The sequence below is a fragment of the Magallana gigas genome, chromosome 3 (genome assembly GCF_963853765.1).
Source record: "Magallana gigas chromosome 3, xbMagGiga1.1, whole genome shotgun sequence".
In the NCBI taxonomy this organism is placed as follows: Eukaryota; Metazoa; Mollusca; class Bivalvia; order Ostreida; family Ostreidae; genus Magallana; species Magallana gigas.
In genome coordinates, this window is record NC_088855.1 from 30,615,574 (window position 1) to 30,637,295 (window position 21,722).

The 21,722-nt window shown below is 35.2% G+C and overlaps 1 long non-coding RNA gene across 1 annotated transcript in view; it reads right to left on the reverse strand.

Moving 5' to 3' along the window:
- LOC136273365 (uncharacterized) overlaps positions 1–21,722 on the reverse strand; it is a 33,069-nt gene that overhangs the window by 7,543 nt on the left and 3,804 nt on the right. The window contains exon 3 of the long non-coding RNA XR_010711556.1: positions 8,872–8,944. This is a non-coding gene — a long non-coding RNA (uncharacterized lncRNA). The remainder of the gene's footprint in view (positions 1–8,871; positions 8,945–21,722) is intronic.

A 21,722-nucleotide genomic window follows, 5' to 3' on the forward strand; every position in this document is an offset into this window, starting at 1 on the left:
AGGGTCAAAAGCCTCGAATAACATACTTAACTCCGAAACAGAGGGGATTTGACAACTCTGATAGGCAGACCAACGCTAAGAATGGCTCGTCTTTTTAGAGCAGACAGAACTCACTTACTTCAAGTTCACTGTACACCATTTCCAATGAAAGGAGTCTTTGCAACAGATGCACTGAGTGTAAGTTTGAGGGGATGTATATATGGATGCGAATTCCCTTCTCCAGTTCCATTTGGTTGTAGAGATAGTAAATCAGGAGCACTGCACTTTGATACTGATAGCGCCATTTGCACCACGTCTGTTATGGTACTTATTACTCTGGGATCCTTGAACTTCTCACAGACCATCTAAGAGAACTACCAGTGATATGGGAATGTTGGCACAGGAAAAATGGTCAAGTGGTTCATCCATGGCCAGACACAGAAATTTCAAAACTAGTAGCTTGGAAAATATCCAGCATAAGCACGCTGAGAGAATATTTTCTAACATTTCAGAAAAAACATGGAAAAACCCCCAGAAGATTATCAACCAAAAGAGTTTATGATGCTAAACTGCGACTTTACAGAAGCTGGTGTAGTGAGCAATGAGTCAATCCATAGTCTTCCTCTGTTGGAGAAATTGCACATTTTCTGCATGAAGCAAAAGGATGCAGAGCATCAACCCTTTCTGTTACAGGACAGGAGTGTTTGTATTCCACAAGGGTCGGAGTAAGCGTACAGTTGTAATAATTCCGGATATTTTAGGTTCGGTCCGGATGGTTTTTCTTTAAGTTTCTTTGTTCATGTCACGTGATACAAAAGTATCTAATTCAGTCGTCGACTGCTTACTTGAAGATCAGCAGAGCAGAGAAGAATTGAATAAAAGGTATGTTAGAACAAAGCTCGTCCGTTCGTAACGGCGTTGAGTTTTTAGTACTGTGAGTTAGTCATTGCAGTCGTTTTGGCCTGTCAGTCTGTCACAATAGGCTTTCTTCGGAGAGGCTAGCCATTATTATTTTCTCTAGTGGCTGATCAGACTGTCGTCCAGGCCGTTGTGCCAACTGTCCGTCCTGGATAAGGCAGCCTACAGTGTGCACAAAGGTAAAATGTCTACCACATATACTGTCCGTCTTGAATAAGGCAGCCTATAGTATATGCGGTAATCTGAGAACGGTCAGTCATATTAGCTTAGTGGTTGACCTCAGTATTACTGTGAGTGTGTATTGTCCGACCTAAACAAGGCAGCACCAGTAAATCACCTAGAATGTCAATTATATATTTATTATACCCTTGTCGAGTTTGTAAATAAACTAGCTTCCCTAAAATTGCTTGTTGGTTATTAACCTAAGTGAGGTTAAGCTTTACCAATGTACCTAGCTATTGCTCTGAGATGTCGACTCAGGGTGCTCTTGGAAACCTGTCAAAGGAAGATAAGTACAACTATAGATACTTACTCAGGGCACTGAAAGAAAGGTTTGCACCTGCAAACCAAACAAAATTATACAGAGCACAGTTGCGAGAGAGAAAACAACGAGCGTCTGAGACACTACCAATGCTTGGTCAGGACATGCGTCGCCTGACAAACTTAACATATCCTACAGCTCCAGGGAAGAGAAACCCTCGTTAAAGAGCAGTTTATATATACCTTTAAGGATAGTGACATGCGATTAAGAGTAAAGCAGGCCAGACCATTGGACCTGACTGATGCTATCCAGTATGCAGTAGAGCTCGATGCTTTCAACTCGGCGGAACGGCGTTTACAATAAAGTAAAGACCATCCGAGAGAAGCTAAAAGTGTGGAGGACTCTTAGCAGGATGACTCCAAAACTGCACTGATAGGAGCAGTACAGGATATAAAGGAATAGATGAAGATACTAAAGCTAGAAATGACAAAACCCAAAACCTGAAAAGTCATCTTTTGTGATCTGTAATTTTTGTAAAAGGAAAGGTCAAATCAAGAGAAATTGCTTTAAGTGTCAAGAATCTTTAGGTGCAAACCCTGTCGCTAATCAGTCAAAGACTGGTGATAGAGGAAAAGTCCAATAAGAAAACAAAGAATGCATCAGGCCGCACTGGTATCAGTTGCAAGGCAGGCGAGGCTCGCATTTTTGTTGATGCCTCCCTCAACTGTTATAAAGTGAAATTGTTGATTGACATTGGTGCAACACTTAGTATCATTTCCCCAGACATACTTAATACTGTGGTTGAGAGAACAAACCAAAACCTTGCCAAAGTTACACAGCCTATCCTTACAGCAGATGGAACAGCCATGAAAGTTGAAGGCTCACTCGATCATAATATCCCTCACAATATCAAGTTTTTCATTTAATCAGAAGTTTGCAGTTGCGGACAATGATATTAATGGAATACTTGGACTTTATTTTATGACCAACAGTGAATGTCTTGTAATGAATCAATGATTGTTAGGGAAAAACAGATAAAACTTTCTTTTGAGGGAAAGTTGGGCTGTTGGAGAGTAACAGTCGCAGAAAATGTCACAATTCCTCCACGCAGTGAAATGATTACTATGAGCAATGTCAAGCCCCCTGTACTTAAAAAAGTACCACTGTTCAGTATTGTTGAACCATCTGATCGTTTCGAGTCAGATCGAGGGCTGTTGGTTAGAACGTTAATCAAATGAAACAAAGTAGCCCTATCCATCGACAGAGGCACAGAATATATACAAAGGTACATTTGTGGCAACTCTGTTAGCTGTTGACAGTGTGAATGAAAGTAATGGTCAGTCTTATCATACTGAAGGATTTTCTAGTCGTGTAAAAAGTCTGTTGCTGGACTGGCAGCGGATAATGCTAAGGCAGTTAAAGATTTGCTTTTGCGGTATTCACACCTGTTTGCTGTCAATGACGCAGACTTAAGGACGAACAAAAGTGATTAAACACACCATTGACACTAAACAGCAACCCCAATTAAATAACATGCAAGGTGAATACCAAACCACATGCAAGCGGAGGCAAATCAACATGTTGATGACATGTTGAAAAGAGGAGTCATTGAGGAAGGTTCTAGTCCTTGGTCATCTCCAGTAGTATTGGTAAAGAAAAAGGATGGAACGACCAGGTTTCGCGTCGATTATAGGAAATTGAACAATGTAACAATTAAAGTGCTGACCCACTCCCAACAATAGATAATTCTCTTGACCAGCTCTCGAGTACAAAGTATTAGAATAGATAAGATAAAACATTACATTTCAATGCTAGATACTGGCAGGTAGAAATGGCTGACAAGGATAGAGCTAAGATTTTTGTGACTAGAAAGGAATTATACAGCTTCAAAGTCGTGGCATTTGGGCTCTGCAATGCCCCTGCAGCATTTGAAAGGCTGATGGAGTCAGTCCTTAGAGATTTACAATGGAAACACTGTCTTGTCTACCTTGACGGCATTATTGTCTTTGGTAAGTCTTTAGATTCCATGATTGAAAACCTTACTCAAGTGTTTGACCGCTTATTTGTAGCTGGACTCAACTTTAAAGTTAGAAAATGCAATCTCTTTGCTACATAAGTAGAATATATGGGACGCATTATAACAGCTGAAGGGATAGCAACACGCCCAGATAAAATCAAGGTTGTCAAAGAATGGTAAGTTCCTTCAAATGTTTCAGAATTGAGGTCATTTTTAGGGTTCTGTATCTACTACAGACGTTTTGTAGAAAACTTTGCAGCAATAGCTAAACCTCTTCATGACCTAAACAAGAAAGGTAGTTTATTTTGGACTGATGACTGTCAGACAGCATTTGACATACTGCGTAGGAAAATAACTACACCCTCGTGCTAGCACACCCAGATTTCAAGGAAAGATTCATTCTTGACACTGATGCAAGTAACTATGCAATTGGTGCAGTGTTGTCCCAGAAACAAAAAGGCATAGAACGACCTTATACATGTGCAAGCAGATGCCTGGCCAAATCTGAAAGGAAATATTGTGTCACCAGAAAGGAATTACTGGACATAGTTCAGTTTGTAAAACACTTTTTGCACTATTCATATGGACAAGAATTCACCATTCGCACTAATCACAGCTCCATGCGCCATGTAAGCAATGCCAAGTTATCCACTCTGTTGATGTTAATCACATTTGAGTAGTGTCAAAATGGATGATAAAGCTTTTTTGGTCATTCATTGAAACGTTCACAAAATGAAGATCCAAACTTAAGGATAATCAAAGGTTGGCTCGAGTCAAAATATCGCTCTAACAAAGATAAGGTATACCCAGAGTTAATAACTGTAAAATCCTTGTATGCCCAGTTTACATTATATTCAATGAGTAATTATTAAATATGAACAAGCGAAGAAAGCTAACTCCATTTTGAAGAAAAAAGGGAAGATAACTCCATTAACTGTTATAATCCTCTTTCCACAACTCCTAACTCTTTTCAAATGCTTTTACAATATCGTATCGGACAGCTTCATTATTTTTTCATTTCTAAACATGTGAATTAACTCATTTCTTTCATTGAAATTCCTGAATATCAGAATAAAATAAGACAAATACATACCCCCCCCCCTTCCCAGCCATAGGGCTTTAGGTCCTAGGGCGGAGCCAATTTAGCCATAAAGTGAAAATGTATAAAATCTTAGAAAATCTTTTTCTTCACTTCCACACATGTGGGGAAAAACTGAATGCATGGTTATGATGTACACAAAGTCCTCTTCCTAAATTGTAAAATTGATGGCCCCTGGGTCAGGGGTTCAGGCTATAATGTGGGACCACTTTGGCCATATAGTGAAAATGTATTGCCTGAGTAGAGAGGAAGATTTTTTAAAATTTGACTTTTTTTTTGCATATTTTGCCCCACCTTTGGCCCCCATTGGTGAGGTAGAGCCATGAATTTCACAATTTAGATTCTGCTTACTTTAGAAATGTTTTACACCAAAAATGGCAACAACTGGCATTATAGTTTTCAAGAAGAAGTACTAGTTAAAAATGTTAAATTGTTAATGCACGACGCACAGACGCCCGACGACGGACAAAGACCAATTGCAATAGAAATGACTGGTATAGCCTAACCTTACTTAGGTTAATAATCAACAATTAATTTCAGCGAATCTAGTAAATTTACAAACACGACAAGGGTATAATAAATATATAATTGACACTCTGGGTGATGTTATGGTTCGCTTTGTCGTAACAATCCTTGCTTCGGTGTGAGTGCTGGCATGCACTGTTTCCGCTTTTTTCTTGTTACTGGGAAGTTGCGCATCTCGCCTGTCACACTCTGGCTTACTAAAAGATACCGTAATGGCGTTCTTCAAATCAAAATGTCTTGTGTGTCGTTTGGTGGGTACTCTTTGTTTTCTGATTGTCATCCCCTCTTAAAGTGTGTCAGACGCCTTATCCCCTGCAACAACTGTTTTCTTTGGTTCAGGATCTCTTTAGGCTTCTGCACATCTCTTTCATCGTCTGAAGATGAGCTGGTATTTGATTGATCTGAAACTGAAACCTCGCCAATGATGTCTCCATAATCCTGTTTCAACCAGTCTTCTAAATCGGAGACAGACTCTTCAGATGCTGACTGATTCTTGTCTATTGCCTCCATTGGTCTATCAGCTGATTTTGCCGTCCATCTCTTTATTACTTGAGTAGCCACAAAATGTGCAGTTGAATGTTTTTATGGCACACTCCAAGACAGGGTTCTTATACTCCTCCCTTGTCTTTGACCCTGTGAAACTTTGGTCTTTGCCGTCTTTTAAAACCCAAAAAGTAAATGAAAACAACTATAAACCTTGAAATTGTTATTATGCCTAACTGAAAGTCCCGGCCCATCCTATGTCAACATTTACATGTCAGTCTTATAGTCATGTAGCCATGCAGGTCGTTTGCATTTCCTACTAGGTCGACTTTCATTAGGAGCTGAGCTGTTGGCTCTGAGAACTCATCATTCTCTTCCGGTTCAGACTTGATTTCCGATTCCTCAAAATCAGATAAATGCGGATCAACCTCTCCTGACAAAAGTTGTGAATGCATTTTGCGCATTCGATCACCATGAATTAACTGATCAGAGCCTCGGTCTACAATTACAGTAGGAAATGCAAACGACTTTTTGGGTTTTAAAAGACGGCAAAGACCAAAGTTTCACAGGGTCAAAGACAAGGGAGGAGTATAAGAACCCTGTCTTGGAGTGTGCCATGAAAACATTCAACTGCACATTTTGTGGCTACTCAAGTAATAAAGAGATGGACGGCAAAATCAGCTGATAGACCAATGGAGGCAATAGACAAGAATCAGTCAGCATCTGAAGAGTCTGTCTCCGATTTAGAAGACTGGTTGAAACAGGATTATGGAGACATCGTTGGCGAGGTTTCAGTTTCAGATCAATCAAATACCAGCTCATCTTCAGACGATGAAAGAGATGTGCAGAAGCCTAAAGAGATCCTGAACCAAAGAAAACAGTTGTTGCAGGGGATAAGGCGTCTGACACACTTTAAGAGGGGATGACAATCAGAAAACAAAGAGTACCCACCAAACGACACACAAGACATTTTGATTTGAAGAACGCCATTACGGTATCTTTTAGTGAGCCAGAGTGTGACAGGCGAGATGCGCAACTTCCCAGTAACAAGAAAAAAGCGGAAACAGTGCATGCCAACACTCACACCGAAGCAAGGATTGTTACGACAAAGCGAACCATAACATCACCCAGAGTGTCAATTATATATTTATTATACCCTTGTCGTGTTTGTAAATTTACTAGATTCGCTGAAATTAATTGTTGATTATTAACCTAAGTAAGGTTAGGCTATACCAGTCATTTCTATTGCAATTGGTCTTTGTCCGTCGTCGGGCGTCTGTGCGTCGTGCATTAACAATTTAACATTTTTAACTAGTACTTCTTCTTGAAAACTATAATGCCAGTTGTTGCCATTTTTGGTGTAAAACATTTCTAAAGTAAGCAGAATCTAAATTGTGAAATTCATGGCTCTACCTCACCAATGGGGGCCAAAGGTGGGGCAAAATATGCAAAAAAAAGTCAAATTTTAAAAAATCTTCCTCTCTACTCAGGCAATATATTTTCACTATATGGCCAAAGTGGTCCCACATTATAGCCTGAACCCCTGACCCAGGGGCCATCAATTTTACAATTTAGGAAGAGGACTTTGTGTACATCATAACCATGCATTCAGTTTTTCCACACATGTGTGGAAGTGAAGAAAAAGATTTTCTAAGATTTTATACATTTTCACTTTATGGCTAAATTGGCTCCGCCCTAGGACCTAAAGCCCTATGGCTGGGAAGGGGGGGGGGTATGTATTTGTCTTATTTTATTCTGATATTCAGGAATTTCAATGAAAGAAATGAGTTAATTCACATGTTTAGAAAAGAAAAAATAATGAAGCTGTCCGATACGATATTGTAAAAGCATTTGAAAAGAGTTAGGAGTTGTGGAAAGAGGATTATAACAGTTAATGGAGTTATCTTCCCTTTTTTCTTCAAAATGGAGTTAGCTTTCTTCGCTTGTTCATATTTAATAATTACTCATTAAATATAATGTAATCATAGGCGTCGGAACCGGGGGGGGGGGGGCTAGGGGGGGCTAACCCCCCCCCCCCCCCCCAGTTTTTTTGCAAATTTATACCTTACCATTAGAAACATAGCATGATAGAGGGTTCAGCCCCCCCCCCCCCACTTTTTCTCACAGGAAAGATTATTGTTTCTAAATATACCTTGAAAGATTGAAAAGTTGGATTTAGAAGCATACTAGCCCCCCCCCCCCCCTACGGATTAGGAATTTCATGATTTTGGGGGAAAAAAATTTGGGTAAGTAATTTGGTTTTGGGGGGGAAGAATAGGTATATCTCTCCCCCCCCCCCCTCCACGGATAAGGATTTCCATGATTTTGGGAATTACTTTTTTCTCAATATTTCTGAGGATTAGTCTAGCCCCCCACTTTCAATTTGCTTCCGACGCCAGTGGTAATTAAGAAGTTGTATGATCAAAACAGCTATGCAAGTATTTTTATCATTTGAAACAAAATCAGTTTTTAAATTTCTTAAAATAAACAAATAGACTTGTTAATAGTAAACTAATAAGTAATATACTGGCCACATTGTTTTAGTTTATCTATGAAAACATAGAAGCATAAAACTTATTTTGAAAGTTAACATACCTGGAAAAATACTTTGTATTGAAGCTGTGCTTTTTTTCAGTAGCAGGTCATACACTCTGATACAAGCGATGGGTCTTGTGCTAAACTATAGGATAAAGAGTCCTATCCAAAAGAATTCAGGCAGGGAGGAAACTCAATTAAATGCATTTATGAGACTCCTCCACAAATTTGTGTATGGGCCATGGTACTCAGTTGACCATTAAGGCCTATTGGCTTCTTGTTTACAATCAACAGAGGATCATTATATTATAAGACTTGTTAGTGTACACCCAAAACCCTGGAAAAGACCTGGCAACAATCCTTCTCCTGTCAGTATAAGTAGCTCAGTACGTTACACAGTCAGTTCAGAGAAAGTTTGTCTGACTTGATAAGGGGGATTTTCAATTCTAATACTTCCATTTAGCCCTTGTTGCCTAATTGGGACTTATTCTCTGTGTTTTGAGCTTTGATAAAAACACCCATTTGAGCCTATTGAATATATAGATTTAAAATTTTTGACATAAAAAACTGTATTTCAGGTGGATTTGGCATCTGCAGCACGAGTAACTGAAATACATGCCTTGTCTTTCGAGGAATCAAATTATAGAGAAGAAAGTGTTGGAATTAGACTTCTTTCTAATTCACAATTCTTAGCCAAAACTCCTGAAAGCCAAATTTTATTTCCGTTAGCGCAAAATTATTTTCTTTGGATATTTTTTTTCCATTTTTAGCCTTGCAAGCTTACAGTATTTTATTATTTATATAATAAAGCAACAACATCTTAATTATGTCTACCTCAAAATCCGACGAAGTAGTCGCTACTTCCTCAGGGTTATTCTGCTCCATCATGAAGGCTAGTCACTCACAGCTGAAAAATATGGATGAAAACTACGAAACGTATCAAGCCTCTATTTTTTTATGTCATAATATATTCATTGTCCTTCTTTTTATCTTCTTTTCAACATGTTTTATTTATGCAAATATTTTTTTTATAATTTTTTTTGATGATTATTTTACATAATTTAAATCACCTACATGAAATTGTAACTGATCAGTTTTCTTGCCATCTGGTATATCGATAATAACTAACCAATGAGTTTTAGTCATACTTTATAAGTTGAAAATACAATGAAAAAGGACAGTTTATAAGTTGAAACACAATAAGCCCCGTGAACTTTCGTAGACAACGTCTAGAAAAAGGCTTTAAGTTTTGTTTGCCTTGATTTTCTTAAGATTTGTGAACAAGACATGAAATTTTATCAATCAATAAAAAGAAACTAGTGTTTCTGATTCTAATGTAGTTCACAGTATTACAGATATTACAGCAATTTAAATAGGATCTGTTGTTCCGATACACTGCAGCTTGAGAACACCCGAATCAACGTGCTTAGAGACCACGTCCAAACAACCCGAGAATCTTCAAGTTTATATTTTAAAATAACGCAAATAATGAAATAAATTTAACCTTCTTCGGCAAATCAAAGTTCGCGTTTCTTAAATAGTGTCGGGAAAAGTAACAATAATAACAAAATGCCCGTGTCGTTATGCTTTTCAAGCCTATTCGGTTGATTCTTTTTTAAAAATGCCAGCAGATACGAAAACGCATATACTGTACCACATGTTGTATAACTCTACGTTTTCCTGTGAGTAAGTACTTTTCTCGATGATGCGGCCACCTTAAAAGAATGCTAATAATACAGCCATTTGTGCTATGCTATCGTTGCGATTTTAATGATATGCTATAAGATTGTAATGCAATGCTATTTCATTTGTATTCTATGCTATGAAAAATTAAAATAAAGGACTTAATAATATGGTATGCTATGCTATGGTATGCTATAAGATTTAGACAAAAACGCATCAGAAACGAATATACAGAAGAGTTCCAAATATTTCGAAGTAAAATGATAAGAAGTCAATGTTTACCACTAAACTGCACTATGAACATTAATTTTAAAAAAGGTATTTAAAACCGAGTTAACATCATGTTGTATGCTATGCTTTGGTATGATATAACGAATGAGAATCTATGAGAGTGTATGCTGTGGTATGAGATTCCAATGCTATGCTTTGAGATTTAAATGTTTTGCCATGCTATTATGTATGTTGTAAAAGATATGCTTGGATTAACTGTAGCTAAAACTTTGCAGCAAGGTTTTTTTTTCAGCCACAAGGATGATATTACGTAACATAGGTCGGCGGCCACTTTTTAGACATGTACAAAGCATTTTAGAAAATATACACTATGATTTTGATAATAATCAAATGAGAGTGAAGAAAAAAATGAACCTCCTGATTAGTGTTAATAGCTTGAATGGTTTTTTTTGCAATAATTCATTGTTAATGATTGTGTACACCTAGAAGTAAATTTTGATTTGGTTTGTGACTCTGTCCGTTCAATAAATAAAAATGAAAAAGAAAACTGTCCATTCTTTGAGAGAAAGAACTGATCAAAGTCCGTAGGGCTGAGAAAAGTTTTGTAGGTCACATGAGCTAAAAGCTCAAGTGAGCTTTTCTGATCACCTGTTATCCGGCGTTACTCGGTCCGTCCGTCTGTTCGTTTGTCTATAAAGAAATAAAACATTTTTGCCTACTTCTCCAGAACCACTGGACCAGTTTTAACCACAACTGGCACAAAGTACTAGTAGTTCTGGGTAAAGGGAATTTAAATTTGTTAAAATGAAGGGCTAAGGTCTCTAACAAAGGGAGATAATAAAGAATTGTTAAACTTTGTTGTTGAATTTCCAAAATCCTTTTCTTAAAAACCATTTAGATAGAAAAGCTGAAACTTTTGTGGAAGCTTCACCTGGCAGTGTACATGTAGATTCAGGTATGTTAAAATCATGATCCCCTGGGGAAGGATGAAATGTTCTTCGTAACCGTTAGGCCAGGAATAATGTTACTTGTGTGGAAGATTTCCAAGGTTGTAAAGATTTTGAATTGTTCGAATCATGATCCCCGGGTATAAGGTGTAGCCACAATAGGGGATGATTTTTACAAAGGCATATATAAAGAAAAAATCTTTAAAAATCTTCTCAAAACAAATTGGCCAGGAATGCTGTTACTTGTGTGGATGCATCTTTAGGCAGTGTATATTCAAGTTTGTTCAATTCATGATCCTTGGGGAAAGGGTAGGCCACAAGGGGGTACATTTATATAAAGGAATATCTAAAGAAAATTGTTCTTCTCAAAAACAAAATCGGCCAGGAATGCTGTAGCTTGTGGGGGGCATACCTAGGTAGTGAGGATTCTAGTATGTGCAAATAATGATCCCTGGGGGTAGGGTGGGCCACAATGGGGTAGAATTTTTAAATAGGAATAAATAGAGAATATTTTTTTCATAACCGTTAGGCCACGAATTCAATATCTTGTGAGGAAGCATCTTCAGGTAATGTAGATTCAAAATTGTTCAAATCTTGTTCCCTTGGGAAAGGGTGGTGCCACAAATGGGGTCAACTTTTTTTTTTACATAGAAATAAATAAAGAAACATCTTTAAATATTTCTTTTTTAAAAAACTTATTGGCTAGTAACGCTGTCACGTGTATGAAAGCATTCCCATGCAGTGTAGAATACAGTTTGTTCAAATCATGATCACCAGAGGTAAAGTTGGGTCACAGTCGGGAGGGGGGGGGGGTATAGGAATATACGGAAAAAAATATTAAATATTTTAGTATCTTTAATTTATAGAATGCTGTAACTTGGAAGCAATCCCAGATACTGATGATTCAAGTTTGTTCAAATCATGATCCCTGGGGGGAAAGGTGAGGCCACGGTGGAGGAGGGGGGTTACAAATCTTCTTCTTTAAAAAACCCCATGTGATACATATGTATGACTATAAAATCATCATGTTACATGAACACAAGGGGTTATATGTTTAACATAAGAATATATGATGAAAAAATTATATACAAGCATCTATTTTACTACATTGTCCGTACATGACTCAATAAAGCTGATTATATTATGGCTATTGTTGCTTTGGTGAGCTATTTGGCTTTGGATTAATTTGTTCTCACAAAATGGACAGTTTGAGGCTAATATTCGACTTAAAACATTGCATTCTTTGGTTTTTAGGAATGAACAGTATCAGATTAACCTGTTATTTATATATATTTTTAAACTTTGAACAACAGAACCGGTCTTGCATAGAACTTTCTGTTGTTTACTTATTAGACAGTTCCAGGTATGTGCAAGGGGCCTATAAAGATGAGCTGTGAAAATTACATATTTATTCACTCTTTTTTTAAGGAATATACCAACAACTCATTCATTATTGGGGAAACATTTTATTTAACAATATGCAAGGTTGTAAAACAATACTTAACAATATGCAAGAATGTAAAAGTCTAGAGGTACTGCGTATACTGGCGCTGTTCTAAGTGATATTCTGAATATGGAGGGTGGGAGTGCTTTGTCAAATTTGCTATGACTTACAAAATCATTTGATGAATTGATTAAATGGACTTAAACACGATTTGACTTAAAATTTTCAAATTTTATTTTTCCATTTTCAATGTTTATAATGATAAATTTAGAAGTTTATGATGTTATGTCAAAATTTGAAAGTCAAATATGAAGTTATAGGCAAGATACAGGGTTCATAATACTTTGTTTTGTAAACAAAGCTCGAATATTGTCATTTTTTACATGTGTTGTATTAATGTGTTTCAATCAAATGTAACATTCTTTTGTTGACAATAGTATTTATGAAGATATTGAACTAGTTTAAATTGTTTTTTACATGTCATTTTGTCTAAGAAATGGTAATTCCCTACATTTCAATTTTTGTAAACAACTATAAGACTAGAGCTTTGTTTACAAAACAATCAATACTTACCTCTGTATCTCGCTTGTAACTTGACTTTAACATTCAATATTTTGGTCAATTAATTAAAATGCACCAGTAAACCATTTTAAACATAAAAAATAAAAATAAATCGTGTCCAAGCCCCTTTAAGTCAACTAAAACAAAGAACTGCAACATATAGTGCAGTGAAAGAAAGTGAGAGTTAAGATCTACAACGCAAGCCCTCATATTTTGGTTCTGGAAAACGTGTAAATGTCGGAACCGAAGACGATCTACTCTTCGACATGTTTTGACTCCATGTTCCCTATATTTTCGTAACAGTTCTAATATTTCTTCGTTTCTTAGATAATGACGTTTAAGCGATTTTCAGAGGGTCGGCTTGTTCAGGGATCTCCTCCTAAACGGCAAAAGATGTTAGGTTTAAACTTTCAGGGATTGTAGACAAGAGATTGTATATGTGCTATTTGGCATTCATATTTGTCATGCTCAAAAGGCTTTTAAAAAGCTCCCCTGGTCCCGAAAATTGAGATTAAAAAACGTCGTAATTTTTCTTGGTTTTCTTTGTTTATCTCTTTTATGAAAAATATTTCGTTAAAACATGTAATGCAAAAAATATTTACAAGACCTTTCATTTGATATCAAGTAAAAGGTGCTGGCCCCTCACATTAGGGGACCAGAGGGCTCTAAAGTCTTTCATCTGTAGCCCTTTACTGAGGGATATTTTGTGAAAGGTTATAGAAGCAAATATGTTTTCTTTACAGTGATGTATCCAAGCAATGTAATGATTTAATCATGTGTTACGTTATTAGGGGTTTTTAGGGGCCAAAATCCAAAATTTTGAACACCCATATCTCAGAAAGGAAAAATATTTTAAAATACAGTATATAAGAAAAGATACTCAAAACGATGTTCCAAATAAAATGCAATTTTCAAAATTTCGTTTAACAGTCCCTATAAGGAGTTAAGGGATCGGCCCCTAAAATGTTCTTTCCCATATATCTCCAAAGCAGTAACGAATTGTTAAACACTTGTTGAACAAAATGTTTGAGATTAAAATGACATTTTATTTTATATCAAGAAAAAGGGGCTGGCCCCTCAAAGTAGGGAACCAAAGGGCTCTTAAGTCTTTCATCAGTAGCTCTTTACTGAGGGATATTTTGTGAAAGGTTGTCGAAGCAAATCTGTTTATCTTACAGTTAGGTATCCAAGCAGTGTAATGATTTAATCATGTGTTACGTAAATAGGTGTTTTTAGGGGCCAGAAGTCCAGAATTTTGAACACCCATATCTCAGAAAGGAAAAATATTTTGAAATGCAGTATAGAAGAAAAGACACTCAAAATGATGTACTTAGAAACATGCAACCTTTAAAATTTGGTTCAGTGGCTCCAATAAGGAGATAAGGGACCGGCCCCTAAAACTTTTTTTTTCAGATATGATATATAAAGAACTGTGAATTTCCAAACACTTGTTGAACAAAGCTCTTACACCTGAAACAAAAATAGTATCTGGCCCTTAGAATGTAGACCCTGTTTTTCTATACTAAATCATGTTTAGCTGTTAAATGGCAAAATCAAGATAGAACATACATGTATATCTCAAATTCTAATATCAGACAGAAGACCTCCTCATTGCTTAAAACGAGATCGTGTCAAGTTACTTTGGGGGGTTTTTCTTACAAATTTTGTGTACGCGAGTTTTTCAGATCTGATAGATATTGATCTGAACCTTACTGGAAATTTTTTATTTTAATGACGTTATTTCCGTTTCAGAGATATTGACGTTTCAGCTTGTCCGTCTAACTCCTCCTAAACGACAAAAGATATCAAACTCAAATTTTCAGGAATTGTAGACGAATAATTGTAGTTTTGTCTACTGTGAGTCATTTATGTCTGGCACAAAAGGTGCCAAAGTTCACCCGGACCCAAAAATTGAGATAAAAAAATGAGGTGATTTTTCTTGGTTTTTTGATAAGACATGTAGAACAGTTAAAATTTATTTTTACAGGATCTTTCATTTGACATCAAGAAAAAGGGGCTGGCCCCTCAATTTAGGGACAAAAAGGGCTCTGAAGTCTTTCTTCCATAATACTTTACTGAGAAATATTTTGTAATATGTTTAAGAAGCAAAAATGTCATCTTATATTTATTTAAATGTACATTATAAAAAAATCCATGCGTTGCGTAATTAGGGGTTTCAAGGGGCCAGAAGTCCAGAATTTCGATCACTTATATCACAAAAATTATTAATATTTTGAAAAGCAATATAGAATATAAGATGCTTAAAACGATGTTCTAAACAATAATCAACCAATATAATTTCGTTTTGTGGCCCTGGTAAGGCTAAAAGGGGCCAGCCCCTAAAATGTTCTTTACCAAGTAGCTCAAGAACGGTAACAAATTGAACAAAATATGTTTAATATCAAAAGAACTTTCATTTGACATCAAGAAAAAGGGACCGTCCCCTCAATTTAGGGGCCAAAAGGGCTCTGAAATCTTTCATCCATCGCACTTTACTGAGAAATTAGTGAGTTATAGGGTCGGCTCCTAAAATATTTCTTTTCCACGTATATAATTTCTACACTTGTTGAAAAAATGTTGAAAAAATGTGTTTAGTTTTAAATTCCCTTTCAGTTAATACCAAGAAAAAAGGGGCCTTACTGTCATGTACCAATACAATATAATATTTTTCTCGTGTGTAACGTAATTAAGGGTTTTTAGGGGTCAGAATATCAAAATTTTGATCACTTATATCTCGTAAAGGAAAAATATTTTGAAAAGCAGTATAGAAGAAAAGATGCTCAAAATTATATACTGAACAATATTTAAGCATCAAAATTTCGTTAAAAGGTCCAAAAGAAGGAGATAAGGGATCGGCCCCTAAAATAATCTATCTCAGATATCTAAAGAACAGTAACAAATGTCTAAATATTTGATGAACAAAATCTGTTTAGTTTTAAATGCCCTTATACTTAATATCAAGAAAAAGGAGCTGGTTCCTAAAATTGGGAACCAAGAATTCTCCAAATATATTCCAAATATCTTAAAAATGGAATCAAATTTTCTAACACTTTTTGAATGAAATGTGTTTAGAATGACAATTTTCTTTGTTTAATATAAAGAAAATGGGGATGGTTCCTAAAATTAGGAACAAAGAGGGACCTAAATGTTTTCAACCAGAGCGCTTACAACGGAAATAAAAAAGTCTCTGCCCTAAGAATGAAGACTCTTTTCTTTTATTTTCAAATCATGTGTAGCTGTATAAAAACAAAGTCATGGTCATACATGTATCTCAAGTTCTTAAATCGGACGGAAGACCTCCTCGTTGCTCGCAATGAGATCGTCTCTAGTTATTATTATTATTATAATAATAATTATTATTATTATATAAATCAGCATAACACCACAAAGGATATCTAAGAGATGCTAAAAGACTCTACGTAAAATGTAAGAGTAGTATGAGAAAAAAGTAACAAACGGATGGGCAGATTGAACAGGATGCGAACAATATACCCTAAATTTCTTTAGAAAAAGCGGGTACAATAAGTGTTGTGACAGAGTGTCCTTGCGGAGAGGACTTTTATAGGCAGTGCATGTTGTCCAACCCATTTATGTATTTATTTTGATGCATGAAAAAACTTTGTTTAAATTTTAAAAAAAAAAGAGGAGAGAGATTTGACTTATGCCCCTTAAACATTTCCAAAACAGATCAACGGCCGACGGATAGAAGGCTTTATATGGCGGTTTTTTTCGGACGACTATATAGACACCATCGGACGTCGTCTAGTCAGATTATGGCGATTTATTTTTTAGGTGGATGGAACACCTCAATACTGTGGCGTAGTTCTTATCCATATAAACAATAAAATCAAGTAAATTTTTACAATTTTTTTTTCTCTTAAAAAAAGGTTATCTAACAGCGTAACGCAAAGGGTTGTAGCATTAAAACTACAAATACGAAAGTCATGAGTTGGAACCCCGCGGTGGCTTTAATAATTTTTACCTTTCCCAAAAAATGAAAACATATTTTTCGGTGTCACTTACAACAAAATATTTGTACTCTATGAGACAAAGAATCTTTGTCCCAATATGTGTGATTGGTTAACATTGTTATTCTGAACGATATGAACATGAACATCAATTATAAATCAAATATTTGTCTTACGCTTTGAAAAGTTATTCAAACATACCGTGTTTTCCTCTTTTACTCATGAAAGACATACTGTTATATTTGTTCGACAATCCGCACATATAATCGCTGCGACGAAATTATAAAAATGCAAGGAGCAACTACATGTACAATGTATATGTACCTAATATCACTGCACATACTTTTAACGCTGGGTCAGCGTAATGTTTATCTTATTAAGCTGATATGAAGATGGTGATGATTTAATGTAAAAATGTCTTATCTCTATAATGCAAATTGTGACAAGGTGGGGAATATTTCGGTTGATCTCTCTAAAATCGCTTTGTCTGCCAAACACTTTTTTAAGACTTCCAATTATGTATTTAACTATTAATATATAATAAAATATTAATCGCAATAAGGTTATAGGCGACAATAAGGGGAATTGCAGGAAAAATCAACGGCCGACGGATATAAGGCTTTATATGGCGGTTTTTTTCGGACGACTATATAGACACCATCGGACGTCGTCTAGTCAGATTATGGCGATTTATTTTTTAGGTGGATGGAACACCTCAATACTGTGGCGTAGTTCTTATCCATATAAACAATAAAATCAAGTAAATTTTTACAATTTTTTTTTCTCTTAAAAAAAGGTTATCTAACAGCGTAACGCAAAGGGTTGTAGGATTAAAACTACAAATACGAAAGTCATGAGTTGGAACCCCGCGGTGGCTTTAATAATTTTTACCTTTCCCAAAAAATGAAAACATATTTTTCGGTGTCACTTACAACAAAATATTTGTACTCTATGAGACAAAGAATCTTTGTCCCAATATGTGTGATTGGTTAACATTGTTATTCTGAACGATATGAACATGAACATCAATTATAAATCAAATATTTGTCTTACGCTTTGAAAAGTTATTCAAACATACCGTGTTTTCCTCTTTTACTCATGAAAGACATACTGTTATATGAAATTAAACTACTTGTATATTCAAAATTCATTGTTTAAATTAACCGCTTAATGCATGAATTACAATTACAGCAAATGAACATAAACAAGGTTACTCAAAATCATGCTTACCGACCAACTAACAAAATACAATTTAGTGCACTTAAACAAGCATCAGCATGTACTTCAACTACATTGTAACGATAAGTTCCTGATTGTGATCATAATTTGTTTTGTCGCATCTCTACATTTTTCCGTCGGTGACCAAATGTACCCATTATCATACTTACATATTTTGTTCGACAATCCGCACATATAATCGCTGCGACGAAATTATAAAAATGCAAGGAGCAACTACATGTACAATGTATATGTACCTAATATCACTGCACATACTTTTAACGCTGGGTCAGCGTAATGTTTATCTTATTAAGCTGATATGAAGATGGTGATGATTTAATGTAAAAATGTCTTATCTCTATAATGCAAATTGTGACAAGGTGGGGAATATTTCGGTTGATCTCTCTAAAATCGCTTTGTCTGCCAAACACTTTTTTAAGACTTCCAATTATGTATTTAACTATTAATATATAATAAAATATTAATCGCAATAAGGTTATAGGCGACAATAAGGGGAATTGCAGGAAAAATTAACGGTTCGTCTTGCACATACATGTAATGACGCTGGTTTGATATTTACCGAATGCGTGTTACTAGCGGCGATGGTACCTTATGCATACTACATGTAGGTCAACTGATAGCTGGTATTGGTTCGAAAAACTAGAAGGCAATCACCCTTTTGATTAACGACTAGGAAGAAGGAAACGAGGTTATCTACGATTTACTATTCTATCGCAAATGACCCACATGTAATACTGGATTTTATTGTAGAAGACGCAAATGACTGGTGTTGTAAACGAAATAGAATAAAACAGATTGAGATTTAGGCCCGTTAAACATGTTCTCTCTTACGTAATTTGTCTCTAAATTTTGCTACATTGTACATGTCTGATGAATATTAATGTGACCCACCATTTATAACGCCACTGTGCATGAGTGTGGGAAACCCCTCCATTGAAAACACGATGGAAGAATAGTTTGTTTACAAATCAGAATCACGTTTTTAATGTCTTAAATTAGATAATTCTTATATTAGATGATACTCGAAGCATTATAATTCCGATATTCATCAATGTAGAACGAAGTAAATTTTCAATTATGTATAAAAAAGATGAAGCACGATTTTAGCATCATAAACACGGTAAACGGAGTAAATACCCCTCTCTCTGAGGTATGCATGTACTGAGAGTGTTTATTTATTCTTTATTCAAAAATTCATCTACATGAAAATCCACTTGTGGTTTATTACTTATAAAGTGATATCTTCAAAATTTATGAAAATTAGAGGAATGCGGGCAAAGCTATATCAATTTTAGTTTCAATGTTTATTCATATTTAGTAGTATAAACTGATAGACACTCTGATATTCTATCATTTCATTGAAGAATAGAATCTTCATATCTTAAACAGATGTCTACATAACTGAAGAGAACTACATTTATTTTTATCATCCTTTAAGTTGAGGAAAAAGGTAGTGACCTTGACCTGACCTTTATGCGAAAACAAGAAGGTCAAATTTGATAGAATTGATAGAATTATTTGGTTATATGATCTGTGTTACTGTGTCAAAATTTCATGAATTATTTATTATAAGAAGTATGTTTGATAACGAGAAGACTCCTTGTTATACATATAGTAATCCAAAGGTCACATGCGGATTGCTAATTTGCAATTTAAAAAAAAAATCAACTCCTAAAAAATTAGTTAAATGCTATTTAAGCACATTGATACTTCATGTGTAGTTATCATGCGTATATTAGTGCATACGTGCCATTTAAAATGATAATTTGGCATTGTGCGTTTAAATGAATAATACCGTAAAATAAAAATAAGGTTAAGGAATTCACCTTTTGTCTTTTGATCGGATACAATTTGATTTGAATCCACAATAAAAGATACACACTTTGTTTGACAAACAGGAAAAAAACCGACTTAAAATTTTTATGATATGGTCTGAAAATCAAATGGAATACTTTCGAATGATTTTGTTTTGAGTGTTTTTATTTCATATATATATATATATATATATATATATATATATATATATATATATATATATATATATATATATATATATATTATATATATATATATATATATATATATATATATATATATATATATATATATATATATATATATATATCAAGAGAAAAAACTGACCTTGCTTCTGATGCTATTGCAAATAAAAGTAGAAAAAATCATCAGAATATCACGAGATGTTATTATTTTATACGCATAGCGCAAGGGCGTTCTAATTTTACTGTACGGGTAGTTCTCTTAAACGCAATGTGAAGTTTGCTTTTGGAGGATTTTAGTTTTGGATGGTAAGTGAACTAAACAGAATTACAATAAGATGAATGGACAATTTCTAAAATAATTTTTTCATAACGAAAAACAATTATTGTTGTTACACCCTCATCCCCTCCCCCCCCCCCCCCCCCCAAAAAAAAAATAAGTAAAATAACCTAATTCATGTAATCATTACAAATACTTTGAGAAAGATTATAAGGCGCAAAGGGTGTTAGGAGTTAGAAGAATCTCTAATTTAGGTTCTTAATTGTGGTCATATGGTTTTTGGTGCATGCTAGGTACCTCCACAGAATTGCAAGTTGCACTACAGTATTGTATTTCACAACATATAGTTTGTGTATGTGTTTAAAAATTACCACTCACAAAATGGTTAAGCATAGAGTATTCATTCATGTTCCCATGTATCATTACGAATGTTGGGGAATTCAGGATCTCTTCATCTTGCAGAGGGAATAAGATTACCTCAGAATTATGCACTTGTCTTTCATGAATTTGAGTTGAGAACTGAGTTGAGTAATTTCAAAATGCTAGTGATGTAAGGGCCTTATAACTTACATGTTTTCTATCTAATGTATATGCATTGGGGTGATTCTTAACGGGAATTAAGTTTGACATCCTTACGCCTTGCAGGTTAAGATACTAATGCACATGATATATCCTGAGCATGAATGGGAGTTAACGTTGTTGATGATTATTGTTATACGGAATTTTAGATAATGGACAATAAGGAAATATAATTTGCATGTATTTTAATGTTACGAAAAGCAAATTATTAATGGAATAATATTCATAATGCAATGATCCTTTGAAAGGAGTAGGGATTCATTGTGAAATCAAGTAAAACTAGGTTTTTTGTGTGAAAGATACGTTGTATTGTTTTCAAAGATAGGGGGGGGGGGGGCAGACAGGGATTGGAAGGAGAAGTCCGAATGCATATTTTCACAAAGAATATAAGAAAGAACTTTCACATATTAAATCGTTTTATGTGTGTAATGTTGCTATGGTAAGCGAAATGACCTTCGAGTATGACCAACAAACATCAGGGTTTCTGTGAAATAAATATTATTTCATTAACATAAACATTTTTTTAATCTTTTTTTTTGGGGGGGGGGGGGACAACAAAATGTCTACTCTGCGACGTCCACGCAAACAATTGTTTACTGCAGAAAAATTGCTTAAATGTACAGGATTGTACTCCAGACAAAACATTCTAGGCATAAACAAGTAGCAAGTGGCTGTGCCTGACGTTATATTTGTTTCTCATAATAAAAAATAAAAAACCGTCCACACCTAATAATACACAATGTACACATCGCCGCC